Source organism: Mastigoproctus giganteus, chromosome 9 (assembly GCF_048544385.1).
Source record: "Mastigoproctus giganteus isolate SK-2022 chromosome 9, ASM4854438v1, whole genome shotgun sequence".
NCBI lineage: Eukaryota > Metazoa > Arthropoda > Arachnida > Uropygi > Thelyphonidae > Mastigoproctus > Mastigoproctus giganteus.
The window spans coordinates 24,857,031-24,882,242 of NC_143583.1; the positions used below are offsets into that span (position 1 = coordinate 24,857,031).

The 25,212-nt window shown below is 37.2% G+C and overlaps 1 protein-coding gene and 1 long non-coding RNA gene across 5 annotated transcripts in view; one reads left to right on the forward strand and one right to left on the reverse strand.

The window, feature by feature from the left end:
* LOC150080106 (uncharacterized) overlaps positions 1–14,526 on the reverse strand; it is a 148,925-nt gene extending 134,399 nt beyond the window's left edge. For both annotated transcript variants that reach the window (XR_016547434.1, XR_016547433.1), the window contains exon 1: positions 14,494–14,526. This is a non-coding gene — a long non-coding RNA (uncharacterized LOC150080106). The remainder of the gene's footprint in view (positions 1–14,493) is intronic.
* A 200-nt stretch (positions 14,527–14,726) lies between these two features.
* LOC150080107 (protein capicua homolog) overlaps positions 14,727–25,212 on the forward strand; it is a 357,037-nt gene continuing 346,551 nt past the window's right edge. For all 3 annotated transcript variants that reach the window (XM_090381551.1, XM_090381553.1, XM_090381554.1), the window contains exon 1: positions 14,727–15,318. The gene's annotated coding sequence lies outside the window, so the exon portion shown is untranslated. The remainder of the gene's footprint in view (positions 15,319–25,212) is intronic.

Consider the following 25,212-nt stretch of genomic DNA (forward strand, 5'->3'; position numbering starts at 1 on the left):
TATATTTTTTTGGGGCCCTCTTTAAGAAAAAGAATACAAAATTAGGTAGTTTGTTGTTTGGTTTTTAGGAGCATTAGTAACTAAGGCCATATTGCTCCGGGATATGCGGTGGTCATTCCCTGACCTTTCCGCATCCTTCATATTTGGTGGCGACGGGCTCGAACCCCGGTCTAATCAAGAAGCGTGTGCTATGCACTGCTGCTCCTTCCCACCTGGCTACGGAGGCGCCTAAAAATTAGGTAGGAAAGTGAATGTTTATTTAGAATGAGAAAATAAATCCCAACAAATTACAAATTTAAAAAAAGCTGACAAATTTAACCCCAGGGGCTCACATCTGGTGAGTATGGGCTTGGCACACCCAGGGTCCTGAGCTGAATATCATCATTCTTCTCTTTCTTGGTGATTCCCTTCTACTTCTGACTCTCTCTCTTGGGGTAATTCAGAATCTTTTTTTTTTTTTTTTTGACTGGTGCACAATAAGCCTCTGGCTTTCTTGCACCATATGGCTAATTATTAATAATAAATAATAATAATAAGAAGAAGAATCCTTCGGGGTCATAGATTGGACTAACACCGAGCTGGAGAATATCATGAGAAAGACAAGGACAATGATGACCAAGAGCCGCCAACACCACCCGAAATCTATCGTGGAGAGACTGACAATTGCCCGGAAAGAAGGAGGAAGGGGGCCTGATAGGCCTCATTGAGCAACAGAAGACAGCGATAGTTAACCTGAAGGATTACTTCCAGAAACACACAGCAGCACTCCAGCAGGCCATAAGGAAGATAGAAAAGCGGTATACCCCACTCAACCTAAGCGAGGAGTTCCCCCCCAACCAGGAGGTACAAACGAAGCTAGAAAGATGGGCAGAGAAGACACTCCATGGCAGACACTACAATGATCTCCATCAAGATCACATGGATAAAACTGCTTCCAATGCATGGCCCACGAGCGGGACGCTCTTCCCCGAGACTGAAGGATTAATGCTCGCCATCCAAAACCAGGTAATCAACACCAGGAACTATAGAAAATACATTGCTAAGGATCTCGGAGTCTTCGATGACACGTCGACGATGCCACCTGGCCTCAGAAACGATCCAACACATCACCGCGGGATGCAAGGTGATCACCTAGACTGAGTACACTCATAGACACGACCAGGTAGCCAGGATAATACATCAGAAGCTAGTAAGGAAATACCAGTTGATCGAAGAAAGTGTACCGTACTACAAGTACGAATCCCAGGCAGTACTAGAGACCCTAACCCACAAGCTGTACCGGGACCGCGCCATAATAACAGATAAGACAGTCCTGCACAACAGACCGGACATAACCCTTGTGGACAAAAAAGGAAAAGGCTACCTATCTGATTGACATAGCGGTACCCAACACTGGCAACATGCAGAAAACGCATGGGGAAAAAATCAGGAAGTGCACGAATCTAAGACAGGAAATCAAAGAGATGTGGCATATGCAACAAGAAACGACCATCCCGTGAACCACAGGTATGGTGCCAAAGACACTACATAATAGGTCTCCCAGTGAACACCTACAAGGAACACCAAAAAGTCGCAATCCTGAACACCTGTAGAATAGTCAGAGAGTTCCTCGACCAACAGTAACACCAGACATAACAACAACCACCCTGTGTACTTGGCAGCAATATCCGTCACGAGCTGGAACCCCCAATAAGGGAGAAATAATATGAGCAATAATAATAATAATAATAATAAATAATACCACAAACATCACAAACAGAAAAATAACATAATATATTTAATAATTAACTGCCTGACACACCTCTGTAATACTTTTTTCCTACATTCTTTGGCTACATATTCTTTGATCGCCTCTTTGTATGATAATGATTTTGTAATATCATTTTCTATAGAGAGAATAGAAAGATAATTCAGTCTTTCCTCTAGCATGGTTAACAGAAATTTATTCTTTATTATTGTTAATTTAGAAAAGTTTCTCGCAGCTCACAACTCGTTATTGATATTGTCACGTAAATTTGTAGGATCGTTTTCAAATTTGAGAAAATCTCTATCAAGTTTCTTTCATATATGAGCTGTAAGATTTCAGGGAATTTAAAGTTTTCTTTTGCAGTGACTAAAATACTCTTTGAACTGGCGACGCTCATTAACCAGTTTGTCGTCGATATATTCTCTTTGTAGCGGCGTTTTTATGAGTTTGATGTTATCTTCGTCGAGGTCAGTATTTCGTGTCAAATCAGAAATCGGAGTGGAAACAGACAGCAGTCTTAACCGATTGTGGTTAAAATATCTTACTTTTGCAAATTTTACAAAAACATATTACCATGTGACCACATTGCAAAGGGCCCTGATACACCAGTGCCTTGAAAGGGGCCCTTGCAAGTGAAAGGCCCTGAAGCCTTAACTTCATTGACTTCAGGGTAAATCCGTCTCTGGTTATGAAGTAAATTTTTGTAAACAACAGGACTAATTACTGCAGATTCACAGTTTCTCCCCTCAACTATAGATGCAATAAAAAAAAAAAAATAATAAAATAAATAAATAAAAAGATACATCAGCGAAATGCTAATTACAAATATCTACCTCCGGGTGAGGAATAAGGCAACTGTTGCTAAGGCTAGTACGTTATATTCAGTTACAGAATAAATTTTTGTAAACAACAGCGCATAACATCCTTATTCTACTTGAAAGTCACATTTCGGATAGCAAAAACTGTTAACGGCTTGACATGGACAAAAATGTACATGAACTGTAAACAACTTGCATTTTATTTATAACTGACAAGTCAAACATTAGAGTAGCTGACAAGATAATATATATTTGTATCTTAATAACAATATGTATGATATCAAATTCACTTTAATATTCTAAAATAAATAAAAAACACCTTGCCGGAACAAGAAGGAAGAAATACAAGAAAGTCTTCACCATTCCTTAAAACATCAGCCAACAGTTCAAAACAATCATAAAATGTAGACTTATTTACTTGAATGTAACCCCATTTGTTTCAATAAAGGGCTTTGCCCCTTATTGAAATAAAGTTGAATTAAAAGGAAAAGATTACAGTACCTGAATTTATGCAGCTAACTTTTCCAGTGTACAAAATTTAATACCAACAGTGGTCACTGTGCAAGTGTTGAATGTGTCAAATGCATTTTTTTTTTATCTTTTAATATGTGGCAATAAATTTACAAACATAAAACTACACTCGCTCTGTAAAAGCATACAGTCATTAATTAGAAGAGATGATGATTTACTTTCCAGGATAATATTTTCAAGGACAGAGTACTGTACACAGTTAGTATTATAAACTAATAATATATAAGATAATATATACATGAAACCTAGTTGAAATTGGTTAATTTTTGCACTTCTTTTATCCATGATTTTATACACTGCCCTACCGAACATCCCTCCATGGATGGGGAAACAGGTCCTAAGCATGCAACACGTCACAGAACCTGCTATAAATATGCACACTGGGCTTCAAACAGATAATTGCAAAAGTGGGCATGCAAGATGACACGTTCAACATAATTGATCATCTCAACAAATGCTAGATGCCAATTAACATGGTGTAAGGAGCGCGAATCCCGAACTGTAGAGCAGTGGAAAACAATCCTATGGACAGACGAGTCGAGGTTCGCACTCTACCAGTCTGATGGCCATTCCTGGATGTGGCGAATGCCAGGGGAACAGTTCCTTCCTAATTGTATCCTCCCAACAGTGAAGTTTGGTGGAGGCAGTGTCATGGTATGGACTCCTTTCATGGTTTGGCCCATTAGTTGTTATCGACAAAACCATGAATGCCGTGCAATACCAGGACGCCTGGACAATTATGTACTTCCAACATTATGGCAATACTTCGGGGAAGACACATACCTGTATCAGCAAGACAACGCGCCATGCCATACTGCTCGGGCCGTAACAGAGTGGTTTGAGGACATGTGTGTGTGGAAAAGTTGGATTGGGCAGCCCAGACGCTTGATCTGAATTCTATCGAGCATCTTTGGGATGTATTGGATCGTCGGGTATGTGAGCGTCGAGATGGCCCAAAGAACAATTCCGAACAGGTAGCTGCGTTAAAGGCCGAGTGGAGGAACATATCACCTGACATTTATAAAAAGCTGGTTGAGAGTATACCGCAAAGATTGAAGGTCGTCATAAAAGCAAAAAGGTTTCAGCACAACATATTAAACGACACAATAAAAACTCTTTTTTTTTTTTTTTTTTTTTTATCTAAAGGCAGGTGTCCGGATATTAATGTCAGGGCAGTGTATAATCACATCTGACTACTTTCTTAACACAATTATCAGAGCATCCTTAGATTAAAGGGAGGTCCCTATGGATTGGAGATTCCTTTGTTCATAAAGGGGAGGAGAGCAGGAGCGGATTAAGGTCGGTTGAGGCCCCGGGCGCAGAAGAAAATATTGGGCCCCTTAAAAAAAGAGATAGAGACAGGGAAAATAAAAATACATGTTAACCATTTTTTAAAATAAATAAAAAATATTATGTACTATTAATATTTTATTTCCAATAAAATTTGAATATAATATATGTATAATATAATAGCATAACAATAATCAAAGTTTTGAACTAATATGTTCAACTAATTTGTTGGGGTTTTGCGTGGGCCCTTCAGAAGTCAGGGCCCAGGGCGCGCGCCCGCCGTTAAATCCGCCTCTGGAGGAGAGGCAGAAATGAGTAATTATATATGGTTTGATTTCTGTTACAGAGAAAATAAAGAAGTCAGTGATTGAAGCAGTAATACGAATCATATTGACAGGAATTCAGTCAGTGGTTAGGCGGCGTCTTGTGTACTGCATAGAGGTGTGGATGCCTCATTTTAGAAAAGATGTGGATTTATTGGATCTGGTGTAGAGAAGGCAAAAAGTCAAGGACACAAAAGGGTAATCTTACCTTAAAAAAAAAAAAAAAAAAAAAAAAAAAAAACCTCCAGTTCTGCAAATTGCAGAATCTGAAAACTAGGCATCTGCGAGAAGACCTTATTGAAGAATTTAAGGCCTTAAATGGATTGAGCAAATTAAATGTGGACCGCATCCTAACTCTTGCACGGACGACAGAATTTGAAATTTATATCGAAAAAGGATGGTGTGGGAAAATTTTCTTCCAGTAGAATGTGATTGATTGTTGGAAGAAGCTTCCATCTGGTGTTGTAGAGGTGGGTAGTTTGAATAAATTTATGGAAGAATTAGTCAAATTAGAGATGATGACCAGATGAGGTGGATAGTTTGTTTTTTTTATTAGCCGATGCTGTATAAATTTGATTCCTGACATCATTTTTAACAACCAATACGAATTATATCACATTAATACATGTATATGACCTGATTAACGATAACAATCCTAGTTTTCATATGCGCTATCAAAAGTCGCCTTATTTTTTTTTATTACTACTACAACCACTAAATTTCCAGCAGGTGGCGATGTTATACACATACTCGCCATCTTTGAGGATGAACTAAAGCAGTTAAAAACAGCATTTATTGTAATAAATAATATTACAGCTTTAAAAATTTTATAGAATTAAATAACAAACACTTTTTATATGGTTAAGCGATATTTAATTCTAAAAGTTTAATCTTAACAACTTTATGTTATTTAGCCAGCATTAAACATTACGCAATATAAGCATTAAATATTACGCAATATAAAATTAAATATTACGCACTACAAGCATTAAAAATATGACTAAGTATTATTATCTAAATCAGTTAATAATTATAAAAGTCTTTAGCTTTTAGATAATTTAATTATCAATATATGCTTTCTTAATTCTTTCTTTTCCTTGTACATTGAAGACTATTCTCTCATTGTTCAGTCCTATTTAAGTGTATAGTGTGCATCATTCATGAAGCTTTGTATATGCGTAATGTTTAAAACTACATTATAACTTCAGTTATATTGAGACTTCTCAATTCGTTACACTATAATTACACTTGTCCACATAGCTACCATTTTCTTGTTTATACTCCGGCACGACCACCAAGTCAGTGGAGTTTACAATAAATCAATCAATACAAATGTTAATCATATTTAGCAGTCACGGACTTGAACCTGGGTACACTCAGAGCGTGTGATATTGCACTCGCGCTCCTGACCACTCGGCTTTAGTTTTAAAAGACGAATTATTATTTATTTATTTTTAAATACGAATATAATAACTATGCTGATGCGCATTGCAATCTCAAGTACTCATAGATTGGCGCACTATGATGCAAGTAGTCAATGCACCCGAACTATCGAGTAATAAACCAGCTTTATTCTCCTACTAAAATTAAATTTATTTCATTAAAAGTTATAGCCCAAGTAAGGTTGCTAGGTAACCGGTTTAAACGCAGACAGTCGGGAATTTGAGCTTCCTGTCCGGTAAACTGAGCAAATAGTGGATATTTCCATGTCCGGTAATTTCTAAAGTTTTTATTATCTGATTTTATCATTATTTATTATGTTTTTTATTGTTTTGTGTGTGCGCGCGCGTATTAACATATCTCTCGATTCTTTGGATGTGAAAGATGTGTCTCTAACAAAAAACAAGAAAAAAAAAAGAAAGAATCGCGAATAGAATTCCTTCCTCATCATATTGTTACCTTTGAACTTGTCAGTTCAATCAATGGCACCTCATCCACTGTCGGATAACATGTTTTATATCAAATTTTGGTTAACTACAACTGTAGACTCAGTTTATAAACCAACAGCCGTCGCAGGTCAGTAGTGGTAATCACTCACCAAGCCATTTTTGGGTGATGCCCGAAGAAGATTGACCTAGGATCTGGTTATATGAATACTATTGTGTATCAATCCCCCGTGCAGTTTTGAGCAGCCTAGGGGCGGATTGGCTGTACAGTACTTGCTTCCAGTGAATATCAATAACCTTAACACCACCTGCCCCCCAACTTTTTTTTTTTTTTTGTAGCTGTAACATGCTACAAACACTTTTGGCTCCAGCGGCGATTGCCGCCTAGCCTTTCCGGCCAGCCGAACTAAGACTAATTTTTAGGCGCGTTCGCAAATGCATAATACATCTTCACTATGTCTGTCTTCCGCCCACATGTAACGATACCCAATGAACGCATTTTCATGCAATTTTGATTTGGGTTCATTTAGAATATTTGCTATCCCAAATTGGACAAAACGAAATCAGACATTGTATGTATGTATGTATGCATTATTATTCTTTTTTTTTCTCCACACATATTTCAAGCTAGCTATATACATAAAATACAAATGAAGGTATGTTTCGGGTGATTGGGTATTCATAGAAAAGGAAAATTGGATCGACATTACATTTTTCAGCGTATGTCTCACTAATTTCCGCCTTCACAGAAATCTATATGTATAAGAGTGTTTCTAATGCAAGTATTACCCGCGAACGAAATTGCATTGCTAGCAAATTTTTAGTTTATGTTCGCGTCTCTGCGAAAGTTTCCAATTCCAATCTTCCTTTGCCCTCCGCTGTAGAAACACTGCTATAAATTCAGAATAGCAGCACCGATCATTTTCAAAAATTCTTAACTAATTAACCATTATACCGTATTAGCAGATAGTATTTGCTACATAAATACAACCTCATTACACAAATACCACCCCATTTCGTCATGGTGGCCGAGTGGGGCGCAGATCCTGCCAAATGAGGTACAGTATATAGATGGCCTTAAGGGCTAAAAGTTGAATATAATCCTTACGTATGCTATGATCTTAATATAAAAAGTTCCATAATGTTTGATAGTACCACCTCACTGCTGTCCGATGAAGATGAAGTTTTGGTAATTGTAAGATTTTAAACCCTGATGTACTAACAAGTAACGTATTATAATACGTTACTTGTTAGTAATAGTATGTGATATGAGACATGACTTTTCTGTTTCAGTCTTCGAAATTTGTTAAATAGGTACTGCAGATCGAAACCAAAATTGTATCTGACAAATAATATTTGATATCGAAAAAGTGACAAAAAAATAATAAACCAACATCGAGAAGACAAATGCATCGACGAATACGTAAGAATATTCGCGATTGAAAAAAAAAATTGTCTTCATTGGAATTCTGGCAGTAGCTATTGGGCTTGCTCTAGAATTTGCAAGATTGCGTGCAAATGTAACTGCACAGGGCCAATGGTTACGCAGCAGTAGTATACGCATTACAAGATACGTTAAAAGAGAGAGAGAGAGAGAGAGAGAAAAGAAAAAAAAAAAAAAAGATGTTCGTGGTTAACTGTTGCGCTGATATATCGGCCGCAATAAAGCAGTGGCTCCAGCCACACAGTGTAAAACGGAAATTTTAGCATTAGCATTAGCATTAGCATTAGCAGAGGCATATGATGCAAGAAAGCAAGCTTATTCAGCATCAGCCAAAAAAAAAAAAAAAAAACACACCACTCCCATTTCACCCCTCCGTTCGTTCGAAATACCTGTCCAGTTGAGCTTTAAATTTGTTTAGGCTATCAACTTCAACAACAAGTGATGGAAGTCGGTTCCACCAACCAACCACCCGCTGGCCAAAGGCAAATTTCCGCACATCTATCCGACATCCGTCCTTCCTCAATTTGAATTTATGCCCTCTGAGGTGATTATTCTGAGAAAGATGAAGAATCCCATTGGCATTGAGCATGCTCAAACCATTCAAAGCCTTATACACCTCTATCAGATCACCTCGCCGGTGCCTAGTCTCCAGACTCTGTAATTTGCAAAACTTAAGCCTTTCTTCGTAAGAGCAACCCTTTGTTCCATTTACTAATCTTGTTGCCCTTCTCTGTACCCGTTCCAGCAGCTCTACATCCTTCTTGAAATGAGGCCTCCAGACCTGTATACAGTACTCAAGATGTGGCCTTACCATTGCCTTATACAAGGGAATAATCACCTCCTTATCCCTGCTAGAAAAATTCCTGTATATCATTGACAAGACACCATGCGCTACTCTTGCAGCTCGTCTGCACTGCTCAGAGAACTTCATATCTGCCTGCACAATTACCCCCAGGTCCTTTTCATTCTCCACCACTGTCAGTGTAGTACCGCAGAGTTGATACGTTGCTCTGGGGTTACTGTTTCCCATATGCAGCACTTTACATTTGTCGATGTTAAACCTCATTTGCCACCTCTCAGCCCATCTGTTCAACCTTTCCAGATCCTGTTGCAGCAGCATAGCGTCAGTATTGTCCTTAACGACCCTGCCAACCTTTGTATCATCTGCAAACTTGGACATTAAACTTGATATCCCATCATCAATATCATTCATAAACACCGAAAACAACAACGGACCCAACACTGAACCTTGAGGAACTCCACTAATAACATTAGTCCACGTTGAGCAGTGTCCATTGATTACCACTCTCTGTCTTCTGCCACTCAACCATCCCCTTATCCATAGCAGCAATTTGCCTCCAATGCCACACTGCTCCAATTTGTGCAGCAGTCTTCCATGTGCAACAGTATCAAAAGCCTTTCTAAGATCCAAATATATAATATCAAAGTTATTCCCTGCATCCAGTTCTTTTGTGACTACATCATAGTATCCAATCAAATTGGTCAGGCAAGACCTGCCCTTAACAAAACCATGCTGCGTCTGAGCTATAACTGAATTCTTGTCTAGATGATCCTGCAGTGCTTCTTTAACCAGTGCCTCCATTAATTTACCTGGAACAGAAGTTAAACTAACAGGTCTATAATTACTTGTGTCAGCCTTTGATCCTCCTTTGTGAATTGGGGTTACATTTGCACATCTCCAGTCTATGGGCACCTCCCCTGAGTCCAAAGAAGCTCTCATAATTATGGCTAGGGGTTTGCATACTTCCTTTGCTGCCTCCTTTAATATAACTGGATAGATCCCATCCACCCCAGGTGCCTTTTTTATGTTTATCCTCAACAATCTCTCCTCCACTTTCCTCTCAGTTATTACAAAATCATCCAGCTCACTGCCAATGTTTACTTTACCTACATCATTCTCCTTCCTGAATAACTCCTCATGCGTGAATGTAGATGCAAAATACTCGTTTAGATTGTTAGCCACCTGAGCAGGATCCTCAACTGTTGAACCATCAATATCCAGTGGACCAATCTGATTCATCCCTTTCCTTTTCGAGTTCAAGTATGTAAAAAACTCTTTTCTGTTTTTCTTTGCATCCTTTGCCAAGGATTTTTCATAGTCTGCCTTTGCCTGCCTAATCTCCTTTGTGACTTGGTTACAGACCAACTTATATCTATCATAGGCTTCCATGTCACCCATTAATTTGTAAGTATCCCATGCATTTTTCTTCTCTGCCACATGTCTCATTAGTTCATCTGACAACCATTTAGGCCTAAACCTCGAACAATATTTCTTAGTTGGTATGTAAAGCCTGGTAGCCTCCAAGATTAGTTCCTTGAATGCTTCCCATTTTGAGTTTGCTGTTGGTAACATCATCAGTTGGTCCCACTGTATAGAATTTAAATACTGTCTCAGACCATCGTAGTCGCCTTTACGAAAACAAAAACCCTTCCCTTTACCTCTGATGGTAGTTACCTCCTTGAGTAAATCCCACTTCAACACACTGTGATCACTGCCACCTAGTGGTTCATTTATCTGCAGGTTCTTAATGCATGAAGAATCACTACTGATAATCAGATCAAGAGTATTGCTCCCTCTTGTTGCCTCACGAACATGCTGATGTAGAAAACAATCATCCAATAAATCCACAAAAGCCTTGCTAGTGTGCGAGTGACCAACCCACAAATTCCAGTCAATATCTGGGAAATTAAAGTCCCCCATTATAAGACTCTCAGATTTACTGGCCCACTCTATTTCCCTGTACAATATCTTATTATACTCATCAGAGTCATTAGGCCTATAGCACACTCCTACTCTCAATTTTGATTTCCCTATGCTTATGTCGCACCAAACTGACTCGACACTGCCCTGTCCATCGATGTCGACTGGCTTCACTTCCTTGGACTTTATGTGTTTCTTAATTAATAGCATAACTCCTCCTCCCCTCCTGTCCTGTCTATCCTTTCTATACACATTGTATTCCCCAAATTCCAGTTCCGCATTACTTATATCTGTGTGACACCACGTCTCTGATATCCCAACAATATCTGCCTTTGATGTTTTGAGCAATACCTCAAATTCATCAAATTTATTTACCAAACTCCTAGCATTGGTGTACACGCAGGTATACATGCACCTGTTTCTATTCTTAGCTACCCTAACACAACCCATGTGTTTACTTGTACCGCAATGACTACCAGCAGTCTCCGAAATATCCTGCATCTTGTTTTTCAGACTTCTGCTCATTTCAATAGAAGCAGTGCAAGAATCACTTCCACCTCTGCCAGTGGCTACTGTTAATCTATTAGTCCTTGTATCCCCCCCCCCCAACTAGCAGTTTTCCGACCCACCTAACACTGCCTCGACAGCATCAGCAAAAATTCTTGCACCCTTTCTATTTAAGTGTATCCCATCCCTGTAGAAGCAATCTCTCCTGTTAACAAGTACAGTCCAGGCTGAAAAAAATTCTACCCCTTGAGCCTTGCACAATCCCTCCAGGGCCGAATTGATCGACAAGGCTCTCATCATATACTCCCTCCTATCGTGTCTGGGCAGAATTGCAGACACTTTCAAGTTCAACCCTAATTCACGGCTTTTTTTCAACAGTGACCTGTACTTGCTAAGTAATTCCGCCGGTCTCCTACTCTTAATATCATTAGTGCCAACGTGTACAACTATATCACCTTTTGTGCCCTTAAAAGATGATATCCGCTCTACAACGTCATCAACCTTTGCCCCTGGCAGACATACCCTGGTCCTATTCCACCTATCCTTTTTACAAAGTATGTTCCCCGTTTCCCTGACAAATTTGAAGTTAAATAAAACTAAGGGACTGTATACCAAGTTAGAATTGATTTTGAAATGTTTATTGAAGTGTTACCACATCGACATCGAGCTACACTTAACAGAAGTTGCCTTTCAAATAACTGAAAACTTATTTATTTATTTATATTTTTTTATAAAAAAATAAAATAAAAATAATAAAATGTTTAATTTCATTAAAAGAAAAATGCTTAAATGCACAATTTCTAGCATTAGGCATAATTTATAAACTTAAATTAGATTTTCAAACATAAAATAAAATCATTTTAGTACAGTATTTATACAATCATTTTGTGTATGTTATATTAGCAGTAGGCCTCAATCGGTATGTTCCATTACACAAATATGTGACGAAGAGTGGGAGATGTGTTGCCGAAAATTTGCATTATGTAATATGTATTTGAATAAGTTCATAGGCAATAACTTAAGGCAACATATTTAAGTCCGGGGACTAGTACGTGGGACGTGTTGCACACGTGAAACAATTCGTTGTGTGTTTGTGTACGGTACGTCGCGATGGATAAAAGGTTGAGAATGACTAATATATGGAGAACATTTGATGTACTAACAAGATTACTGTACGTACAGGAGTCGAAATAGAAATTTTTACATAATAGCACCTCCAACAAAATACCTTATGTAAATGCATTTCCGATGCATGTGACGAACCGGAACGGTGTTTCAGTACATTCCAAGCCCTCAGTAAGTACAGTTGCAACTAACGACAAAATGCTTCGTGGACAAGGCTGTCACATGTTTTACATTTGAGTAAAAAAAAAATTGAACAGTATATGCTTTCATTATGGGGAGAGGACTGGGCATAGTGTACCTTTAACACCCGTCTTGGAATACACCCACTATTTTACGCTCCTGAGCTTCGCGAACTAATCTAACAACTGCATGAATATTGCACGATAAAAATCTCAGAAATGTCTCTACAGCTCTACAGGCGATACGCCTAATGATTTATGTACATAATAGTCCTCAATTACAGTGGCTTCGCCACCTGTCACTCGTTTCGATCCACATAGAAGAGGAATTTTTTCGTGCATTTTCACTGGAGAAAACAACTGATATAGATAACCAGTGCTACATAATTTATAATCAAATAAATTCGTCTTTGCTGTGCCTAAATCTGACCAATCATACTGGCAGCTCTTAGATTTGTAGTTAGACTTGAAATTGTATTTTGAAAATATATAAGGACCCGAATTAAAGGGACTGGCTCTAGGCCTGTGTGGCACAGGTACTCGTGTGTGTTTGAAAATGCAACCGATTGATGACCTAGCACACTTTTGTGTGATTGAAAATGTAGCCGATTGCTTGCCTAGTACTGTTTGCATTAGTTGCCGATACAAATAAAGTTTAAAGTTCTGTTCCAGGAGAGGCACTGGCGACTGTCCTGGAATATAAAAATAAATTTATAAAATCCGTTCGTTATTTCATCCGGTTCAATTCACATCTTTTACCAGTTATTGATCAATAATAAACAAATTCAGTGATTGACTATATCAGTATCCTATCATTATTATTACAATGGGTATACTATGATAACCAAAGGTCAAAATCTCGATAATTAAGAGCTATAATTTGATACCATTAACTGTATTTTTTCCTTTATATAGTAATAATCCGTTATCTTAAATGATAGTGTGACACTAGTTCACATCTTTTACCAGTTATTGATCAATAATAAACAAATTCAGTGATTGACTATATCAGTATCCTATCATTATTATTACAATGGGTATACTATGATAACCAAAGGTCAAAATCTCGATAATTAAGAGCTATAATTTGATACCATTAACTGTATTTTTTCCTTTATATAGTAATAATCCGTTATCTTAAATGATAGTGTGACACTAGTTTCATTTTCAGTTATCGTAAAAAAAAAAAAAAAAAATCACGTTGTTTTTATTAATACATTTATTCGAAAGGAAATCATAACTTCCTCCCAGTAAACAAAAAAAAAAAAAAAAAAAAAGCCCCCAAGGTGGGGAGTTGACCAGTTTTTCAGGTGAACCTCGATTTTCTACTATTGAATAATACTAAAACTGTGGGACGTGTTCCTTCACCTGTGTCTCTTCCATCTCGTTTGTAAATAGCACTAGATACAGATCAATTTAGAAAAACTTCTGCTGATTTTGGCATTAAGTTGTTCTCTTAGTGGCATAGTATGCAGGTAAATAAATAAATAAAAAAATGGAGAATAATGAAAAAAAAAAAATACTTCATCCTACGTAGAGTACAATCTGTCTTCAATTTCTTAAAGGCTGCAGATTATTCTTAGACGTTTCATAACACAGCATCAGCAGTAATTTACATATAAATGTTGCAAGATTCTTTGGGATCCGTGACTTAAGAACTGTAATATCGTTTAGATTTCTTCTTTCAATGAATATTTGGATTCAGAAAAAAATATGCAATTCTTGTCTTGTATATAAGACAAGAGAAAAAAATTGGGAAACAACAAGTTAAGGAAAATTTTTATCCATACTTATTTATACGCGGTTTATAATTTATAACAGGATGACATTATAGCTTGATATGAAACGAATACCAATACTTCATTCTAATCCAAATTTATAATGAATGATATATTTAATTTCAAATGTTTCTAGTGCCTACCTTCTGCCTTCCTTTACAGTAGTTTGTTACATGTGTTACCCATGGTGTTATTGCGTTTGTTTTCGTAGTGGTGTACGTGTTGTACTAGTAATGCGATTTGATTGGTCCATCATCCGATGAAGTCATCGCGTATTTAAACATGGATGCATTGTTAGGAGTAAGCTCACCTCACTGGTAAATTGTGTTTTGTGCCTTTATATTAATAGTATTTTTGCTTGTTGAGCAGTGAGACTTGCAGTTATATCAGAGCAGTATCGTGTGCATTCGTCTTTATTCAAATAGCATTTAAAAAGTAAGTGTAATGCTAATATGTTTCATAAGTTCTTAAAAAGCAAAATCCTGTCAGTGAATAGACTCCGGGGTACCGAAGCATGACGTTGAGGTTACTACAACCAATGAGAGGATACAACTTTAAGTACAAGGTGCACGTGATAAGAGAATATCCAATGAAAGCTAAATCTTTTACTAGCCATGTTACTCATTCACCATTTTTAGGTCAAATGCTCTGTGAGTTGTACTGATGTGTAATGAAAACACTAGTAACAAAAGCATAGAATAACTTCGCTGCTGTCAACTTATTACGAATGGGGCAGGAGAAATGTTAGGTATGTACAACTGTCCGTGGCAATCTGGACTTCCTTTGAAATGAAATGGATACGTTACGCAAAACAGACGATTCGTCCGTCTCAGACCAGAAAGGCGAGTCCGGGCTTGCCAGATTTAGTGTGTGTTCTGTGTTGACAGTAACTTTTTGGGAGCAAGCAGACGACTTCTCAGTCACGTCTGACCGTGGATACAAGTTGAAAGAGAAATGATATTGTATAGGTAGTGTGGCTCTTTTCTCCAATGTCATTCATATTTCTATCTATATATATACACACACATGCACTTACACTAGTATGCTTAATACATTACAATTATATATATATTCACATATATATATATATATTGTATACGTATGCATTACGTGCAAGTGTATTAGTAAAGTGTGTATACTACATTTACTATTCATATATAATATAACTTACATGTATTTATTCTGATTCTTGGATATTAGATAAGCATCAAATGAAGTGTTTTTAAATAAAGTTTCCTCTGTAAAGATTTTACATATGAAGTAGTTAATTTTCCATGAAAACAAAACTTTTCATTTTCCGAATAGCATGGTAAGACCTTAATAATAATAAAAAATCATCTTTTCTTCTTTATCAGCGATGATTAAGATGAAATGCATGTCACATTCAATCTTGCGTCTTAAGTATTAACTACTTTCATTTTTATTGAAGACATTAAAATGGTATTTATTAATTGGGCTTGTCTGAGATTTAATATTATAAAAAAAAGGTTTCGGTACATAGCCAAGGCTCATTAATAGTCGTTATTATATATACAGTATTTATATCTCAAGTATGTTTGAGCTTTCAGTTCTAATCCTTTTAGATTAGCAGAGTTGTATGATCAATTAGAACGTAAGAATGATGATAAAGAGACTAAGAGGGTTCTTTGGACGTTTGCATTGTTTAATGTATATGTTCATAATGATATATTAACGTATTCTTGTTTAATGAGATTCAATTTCAAAATTTTTTTTCATATATTTTTTTATTATCATTCAGAATTTTGAGACAAGTTCATTAATACTTATTTGCAGAGTTAATTTTTATAACGTTAAATTTATTTTATAAACAGTTCTTTCTTATTCTATAAATAGAAACATATGCATATGATTCAAATTATGATGTTTAATTAATATATAATGTTATTCATGAAGTATACTGCGATATAATGTAGTTTAGCAGTAAGCACATGACTGTTGATCCTAAGGTCCAGCGTTCAGCCATAAAAACATTAGAAACTCAGCTTTTTACCCATGTTTATTTATGTACTTTAGGGGTTTGCATAATCCTAATAGATACTTGGAAGGGAACATTAAAAGTAGCTCATCTTGTGGTGATTATCATACTATGCAAAGTTGCTATGTATGAGAATTAGTATAAATTCTAAAACTTCCTTTAACTAGTTCTCAGAGAGCAACGTGGAATGGGATTAAATTTATTGTGTAGTTATTTCAGTTTATTATTTGGTCATATTATATTAATTTGATTGTTTCCGTAAGGAATAAATCTTTATTGCAATTGTCTTTTATCTGTTTCTTGTTAAAAAAAATATATATAAAAACTGATATCTGTTAAATATATATACACTGTATATGTAATTTAAGCAAATGTTGAACTAATTGTTCCAGAAACAATTCTGAGTACCAGTGCTAATTGCTTAATTATGTTTGTATGCTATCATTCAAATTTTAATTTTATCCTCTTTATGTATGCTGTCATATTCAAAATTTTATGCCACATAGATTACTAAAGTATTCGAAGAAGATTGGGATACTATTTCTGGCCTATTTTTCTTCCCTTACTTCACCTTTTTTAAACTTGGCTTATTTCTTACCTTCTGGAGCCCCTCCCCTCCCCCCCATTATTGTATATATGTTTGTTCAGTCTACTATCTGTTGGGCCAGCTATTCTACCAGTATGCTCCTAACTTTGGATAAATTATTAGTACTTTTTATTACATCTTTTAAACTTATAAGGCCTTTTGGCATATTATTAGGGCCTGTAGTTATTTGTTTATTATTTGGTTATATTATATCAACTTGGTTATTTCCATAAGGAATAAATCTTTATTGCACTGCTTTTTTTCCTGTTTCTTGCTTACTGGCAGATAGCAATCTGAAACATATTGTTCTCGCTGATTATTATTTAGATGTATTTAATGGTGCTAGTCCTTGATAACGTTCCATCCAATGTATCCTTATTATGATAATTAGCCGTAACAATTTTAGTAATATTCGATATTTTATTATTATTGCTTGTTTTAGGCTTCCCTTTTCTTTCAATATTAATTAGCATGTTTTCCATTTTTTAAAAATTTAATATCATCCATATTTAATAATTTTCTCTCTCTGTCTCTACAAGAGAGGAAGGGAGAATAATTTTGCATAAACTCTCTCCATACGAGAGAGAGAGAGAGAGAGAGAGAGAGAGAGAGAGAGAGAGAGAGAGAGAGAATACAAGAGTAATTTCACATAAATGAGATTAATAACAAATTCATTTTGCATAACAAATTTTGTATCAGCATTCATACATGAAGACAGTGCTGGACCAAGGTATTCGTGCCCCGGGCAGAAAGATTTTTCGGCACCACCCTTTATTAAGGATATATATAATTTTTTTTTTCATGATTTGTAAAATTTGGCACCCCTTAAAAAATGGTGCCCTTGGCACCATTTTTTAAGGGGTGCCAAATTTTACATTTGGGCCCTGCTAGGTCGTGCCTTAATCCGGCACTGCCTGAAGAAGTTTTTAGAGATAAGATAAGCATTCTATTTAATACTGATTGGGCATTAAATTAGCAGAGGCACATATATATATATATATATTTTTTTTTTAATGAAAACCCCAAACACGAGAGGTATTAGAACCTATAGTACTTAGTACTGTGTTTGAGTTGGAGGTTGAGAAGACGAAAGAAGATATTTGTTGACATTAGACTTGAACTTCTGTAGACTGTAATTTTCAAGAAAAACGTATGAAGGAAGGTTGTTCCAGAAAGCGGCAGTTTAATGAATAAACAAGGAAGATGAAAAGTTGGTTCTCTGAGTTTGAAGTTGGACAATAAATGGATGTTTGCTGGTGGCGGCACATGTTCAGACTGTTTTGAAAGACAGAGCGGAAATTATAGAAGCCAATTCAGAAGAACAGTGCCCATGAAAGTATCTGTAGAAAAGGCATGCAGCAGAAACAGTATGCCTAGGAGACAGAGAGTGGAGAGACTCTATTAGAGAGGAGTCATTAATTAATCTAACTGCTCTCTTCTGAATGGAATCTAGAAGCCTGAGAGAGGTTTTAGGGACACCGCCCAGATGTGGGAACAATATTCCATAGTAGGGCAGATTTGCGATTTATACAGAGTGAACAACTGTTTGGAAGAAAAGTAACGCCGAGAACGAAAGAGAAAGCCAAGTTTTTTAGATGCAGAGGAAGCAATATTTGTAATGTGCTTGTGCCAAGGGAGATTAGAAGTCAGGGTAATCCCCAAAAGAGATATTATTTTGCCTAGAAAGCGGAGTGTCACCAAAGGTAAGCATAGGAGCAGAAGAATCCTTTTTGCGAGATATAAGAAAAGACTGAGTTTTAGAATGATTGAAATCAACTAAGTTGTCTTTTCTCCATTGGAGAATTACCTGGAGATCGGCATTTAAGGAATTGGTAGCGGATATTCGAGAAGTTGAAGCTGATTGAGCAAGGAAAGGTTTTTCAAAATGGAAAGTGGAATGCAATGAGTATCATCAGCAAAACTATGGATAGCATTTCCAGGCAATGGAAGCAGGTCATTAATATACAAGAGGAAAAGAGTGAAGGAAAGAACTGAACCTTGGGGGACACCAGCATTAGTGGAGAAGTTAGAAGACAGAGAGCCATCTTTCATCACCCTCAGTGAGCGATCAGAGAGAAAACTGGATAACCAATTACAGAAAACAGTTGACAAACCATAAGATGGAAGCTTGTTTAGAAAACCTTTATGCCAAACACAATCGAAAACCTTTGAGATGTCAAGAGCAACTGTTTGTGTTTCACCGAACTTTTCCATTGAATTTGTCCATAAATGGGTAACATAAGCCAGAATATCACCAGTGCATTGACACTGACGGAATCCATACTGGCGATCTTTGATCAGACGGAGGGTTTTTAGGTAGTTTAAGAGTTGGCGGTTAATTGATTTCTTCATTACTTTAGAAAGAGTAGAACTAATTGCAATGCGGCGATAATTGTATGGGAGGGACTTGTCACCCTTTTTTAGGAACTGGCTGGATATGAGCAAATTTCCAAGCAGAAGAAAAAACATCTTTGGAATAAGAAAGTGAAAAAAGGCGGCAAAGAAGCACAGGTTTTGAGAACAAGTGGAGAAATACCATCAGGACCTGGAGCTTTCTTAGCATCAAGATTCGTCAAAATTCTTCTGACATCCTTTTGACGGAAAGCCACAGGAGGCATTGAATGGAGCATGTTGGGAATGGTGGGAGGTGTTTAATCAAGATCATTAATATATGAGTTGGAAGAAAAATGGGATGCTAGCAGGTCAGCTTTATCCTTGGCTGAAGTGACAACAGAACCATCTTGTTTTGACAGAGGTGGGAGCAGAGATGGGCAAAAGTAGCGGCCAATAGCTTTGGCAAGAGACCAGAATTCTCGGCTACCATTAGGGCACGAAGCAAGTTTTCTACTCTTAGCCTGTTCAAAATCTAGTTTGGACTGATTAATAACTGCTTTACAATTGTTTGCGAGCTTTGGTGTTGGCAGAAAATGAAACTGAAGAATTGGAAACAAGCCAATTACGATATGCAACGTTATTCTGTTGAACAGCCTTAGCACATTTATTGAAAACCATGGTTTAGATAAAGGACGAGATTTTAATGTGGAGTGTGGAATAAAGGATTCCATTCCTACAAGAATAATTGCACTGACACGATCTGAGCAAACATTGACATCAGAAGTTTTGAAACAGTAATCCAACAAAGGAAAAGAAGAAAAGAAATCTTGCAGGTCATCCTATTTTGCATTCTTGTAATGCTAAACAATACGAGGTTGGGAATAGCCATGAGATAAAGGCTCCATTGGAGAAGAGGCAATCACCAAGTTGTGATCTGAGGTGCCTAAAGGACCACCCATTTCGACTGTGTACTTAGAAGGGTTGTTTGTGAGAAAAAGATCAAGTGTGTTGGCTGTGTGGTTAGGATTGTCCGGTATTCTTGTAGGTAAATGAACAACCTGTGCAAGATCATTAGTGATTGCATTAGTGATCACACTGACCCAGCATCTCGACCAGCTGGGTCAGTGTGACTTGAAAACGGAAGCCAGCTGGAGTTGTGAATATTAAAATCACCAAGGAAAATTACCTCATTGTTAGGAAAGTTGGACTGGAGAAAGTCAAGTTGCAAAGAGAGGAAGTGAAAGAGCTCGAAGTGATTAGTGGAGTTGGGAGAATGGTAGAGACAACAGATGAATTTGACACAATGAGGTAGAGAGATTTTAAGCCAGAGAAGATCGAAAAGAGGAGATTTCAAATTGCCAAGTCTCTGACAAGGAATATCGGAATGGACCTATGCACAAATACCACCTTTGAGGTGAAAGGAATCATATAGCGAATAATTTGGGCAATTGAGATGAGCAGTAAGTGAATCAACCAGTAACTGAGATTCTGTCAGAAAAAGTTGTATAAGGTCTTGATTGGGTTGAGCACACTGAATTCTGATGGGATTCTTTCACTTGCTCAGATTAAAAACCTAAGGGAGCATAAATTCAAATTGAGGAAAGACAGTTGTAGAATAGATGTGCGGAAATTTGCCTTTAGCCAATGGGTGGTTAATTGTTGGAACAAACTTCCATCTGTCGTGGAAATTGATAGCTTAAATAAATTCAAGGAGGAACTGGACAAACATTTAGAGGGAATGGTTGCGTGAATTTTTTATTTATTTTTATTTTTTGTCCGATGCTACATAAGCTCATATGCTTGCATCACATGCCTCTATTACTATTACCCTTTGTTCCATTACCAATCTCGTTGCCCTTCTCAGTACTCGTTCCAGTAACTCTACATCCTTTGTAAAATGAGGCCTCCAGACCTGTGTGCAGTATTCAAGGTGCGAAATTCTCTAAGTATTGCAAACAAGCTGTAAGAACAACCCATGGGGTTGCTTGTCAGTAAGGAAGTTTGCCAACCAGGACAAAGAAGTGATTATTCTATTGTATAAGTTAGTGGTTAGACCACATCTGAAATACTATATACATGTTTGGAAATCCCATTTTACGAAGGTCATAAATCTGTTGGAAAGGGTGTAGGGAAGAGCAAGAAGATCAGTGGGGGGGGAATTCAAAAGAGTATTCAACCAAGAAAGCCTGGGGTTGTGTACATTGCAGATTCTCAAAACTAGGCATTTTTGTTGTGACCCATTTGAAATGTATAAAGCTTTAAAAGGGTTCAATAAACTAAATGCAGATGATGGCATCTTTACCTTTTTTCAGATGAAACATACAAAGGATTATAAATTTTAAATTGATCAAGGCTGGTTGCAGAATAGATGTGCTAAATTTGCAGACAAGCAGAAAGTAATCATCTGAATAAACTTCTGCCTAATTTTATGGAGATGGGTAGCTTGAATAAATGTAAGGAAGGTTTTGATAAATTATTTTTAAAAATAATTATTACTTTGGAAGGAATAGGGAAATAATGGTTTTTTTTTTTTTTTTGCTGGTGCTGTATAAGCTTTGCTTCCTTGTTCTTGTTGTTATTTGGTTTTTAGGAGCATTAGCAACTAAGGCCATATTGCTCCAGGGATATGCGGTGGTCATTCCTGACCTTTCCGCATCCTCCATATTTCGTGGTCACGGGCTCGAACACCAGTCTAATCAAGAAGCATGTGCTACGCACTGCTGCTCCTGCTCACCTGGCTATGGAGGCGCCCTTGCTTCCTTGCACCATGTTGCTAATACTAAATCATCCATTATAAATAAGTATAAATATAATTAAACTAAAATAAACATTGCATTTGTTGACACTTAGATCATATATACAGATTAGGTATCAACATGAATGGTTTGTTATGAAGAATTCCAGAACGGAGGCCATAAATTCAAATTACAAGGGAAGAAGTTTATACTAGATTGTAGGAAGTTTTCTTTTAGCCAGCAAATTATTGAATGCTGGAACAAGTTTCCTCCACAAGTAGTTGGGGCTGACAGTTTGAAGAAATTCAAAAGTCAGCTGGATAGTTACCTACATTAGGAGGGAAGTGCATAATTTGTATTTTCTTATCTACTTTTTACTCCTTTTTTTTTTTTGATAGTGCAGCAAAAGCCTATAGCTTCTTTGTTCTATGTTGTTTATACTAATACCGAGATCTGCAAACTTAGGCATTAAACTTGAAACAGTTACATCAATATCATTAACAAATATTAAAAACAGTAAGGGGATACCAGTACTGACACCAATGGAACTTCACTCATCACATTAGCCCATAAAGCAGTGGTTCCCAATCTTTTGTTACTCAGGTCACACTTTAAGTTAAAAGACGAATATTAATGGCACACCGAAATAGCGATTGCCATTGAACTCAATGGAATTTTTCCTCATCTCGCAGCACACTTGAAAAGGGTCATGGCACACCAGTTGGGAACCACTGCCATAAAAAGTGGTGAGCTGTTTATAACCACTCTTTGTTTAATACCACTTAACCAACCTTTTACCCATAGTGATAACTTGCCCCTAATGCCACATTACTCCAATTTATATAGCATTCTCACATGTGCTAGTATAAAGGCTTCCCCAAAATTCAAGTATACAATGTCAAATTATTTCTTGCATCCAGGCCCCTTGTGACAACTTCATAGTAGCCAATCAGACTGTTGAGGCATGATCTCTCTTTAACAAACCCATGCTGGTTTGCCTTATGGCTCCATTCCTGTGAAGATGATCTTGCATTACTTTAACTACTGACTCCATTATTTTCTGTGGCTCAGAGTTTTAGTTTGTAATTATCCACCTAACCTTTGAAGAACCTTGGGGAATAGGAGAAACATTTACACATCTCCAATCAGCAGTACTTCTGAATTTAAGGATGCTCCTATTATGACTAAAGGTTTAGCTACTTCTTATGTAGCTTGTTTTAATACAGTTGGATATATCCCAAGGGGCTCATATCTGGTGAGTATGGGCTTGGCACACCCAGGATCCTGAGCTGGATATCGTCATTCTTATCTTTCTTGGTGATTCCCTTCTCCTTCTCTCTCAGGGTAATTTGGAAATATATTTTAGCTGATGCAGCATAAGCCTCAGGCTTCCTTGCACTATATGGCTAGTAATAATAAGATATCATCAGCCTCAGGTGCTTTTTGTTATAGTTTTTCAGTTTCTCTTCCACTTTACTTTCTGTTATTATAAAATTGTTTAATTCCCAATAAGCATTATATAGACTTATGCCAACCCTGTCTCTAAAAATCTCTTCCTGTGTGAAAGTTGATTCAAAATATTTTATTGCTTATCAGCAGTCTGTACAGGATCATTAACAGTGATATCATTCATATTCAGCAGAACAGTGTAATTCATCCCTTTTCTTTTACTCTTAATATACACTAAAGAATTTCTTGCTGCCTTTCTCTGCAGTCTTGGCCAAGGATCTCTCATGATCTGCCTAACCCCCAGAGTAATTTGATTGCACACTAATTTGTACTTATTGTAAAACTTTATAACAATTTATAATCCTATGAATTTTTATTCTCTGTGACTAGCCTTTTCAATTCATATGACATTCATTTTGTTCTAAATGTTGAACAGTCTCTCTCTCCATTTGTCATTTACGCTTTTTAACATCAGTTGGTCTCCCACTGAAAGGTTTTTACAAAATGTCTGAGGCCATTATAATCATCTTTGCTGAAACAAAATCCCCTTTCTTTACCCTTGACAGTTGTCATTTTAGCATTAGTAGAGGCATATGATGCAAGAAAGCAAGCTTATGCAGCATCAGCCAAAAAAAAAAAAAAAAAACCACTCCCATTTCACCCCTCCGTTCATTCTAAATACCTGTCCAGCTGAGCCTTAAATTTATTTAGACTATCAACTTCCACAACAAGGGATGGAAGTCTGTTCCAACTACCCACTGGCTAAAGGCAAATTTCTGCACATCTATCCTACATCTGTCTTTCCTCAATTTGAATTTATGCCCTCTCAGGTGATTATGCTGAGCAAGAGGAAGAATTCTATCAGCATTGAGCATGCTCAAATCATTGAAGGCTTTATACACCTCTATCAGATCACCTCGCCCGTGCCTAGTCTCCAGACACTGTAATTTGCAAAACTTAAGACTTTCTATGTAAGAGCAACCCTTTGTTCCATTCACTAATCTTGTTGCCCTTCTCTGTACTCGTTCCAGCAGCTCTGCACCCTTCTTGATATGAGGCCTCCAGACCTGTATAATGTACAAAAGGTGTGGCCTGACCATTGCCTTATATAAGTGAATAATCACCTCCTTATTCCTGCTAGAAAAATTCCTGTATATCATTGACAAGACACCATGAGTTACTCTTGCAGCCTGTCTGCACTGCTCAGAGAACTTCATATCTGCCTGCACAATTATCCCCAGGTGCTTTTCATTCTCTACCACTGTCAGTGTAGTACCACAGAGTTGATAGTTGCATTTTTTTTTTTTTTGGTAGTTCTTGGCGCATCGGCTTTTGTGCCCATAATGCACCTCCCAAGGTTTTTGCAGTACTTTGATCCAAGCCCGAGGCGGGATTCGAACCCGCGACCTTTGGGTTGCCAGGCAGGCACTTTACCCACCCGGCTAGCCCGGTCGGCGATAGTTGCATTAACATTAGCATTAGTAGAGGCATTTGATGCAAGAAAGCAAGTTTATGCAGCATCAGCCAAAAAAAAACCAAAATAAATAAAAAATAACCACTTCCACTTCACCCCTCAGTTCATTCGAAATACCTGTCCAGCTGAGCCTTAAACTTATTTAGGCTATCAACTTCCACGACAAGGGATGGAAGTCTATTCCACACCAACCAACCACCCGCTGGCTAAAGGCAAATTTCTTCATGTCTATCCTACATCTGTCTTTTCTCAATTTGAATTTATGCCCTCTCAGGTGATTATTCTGAG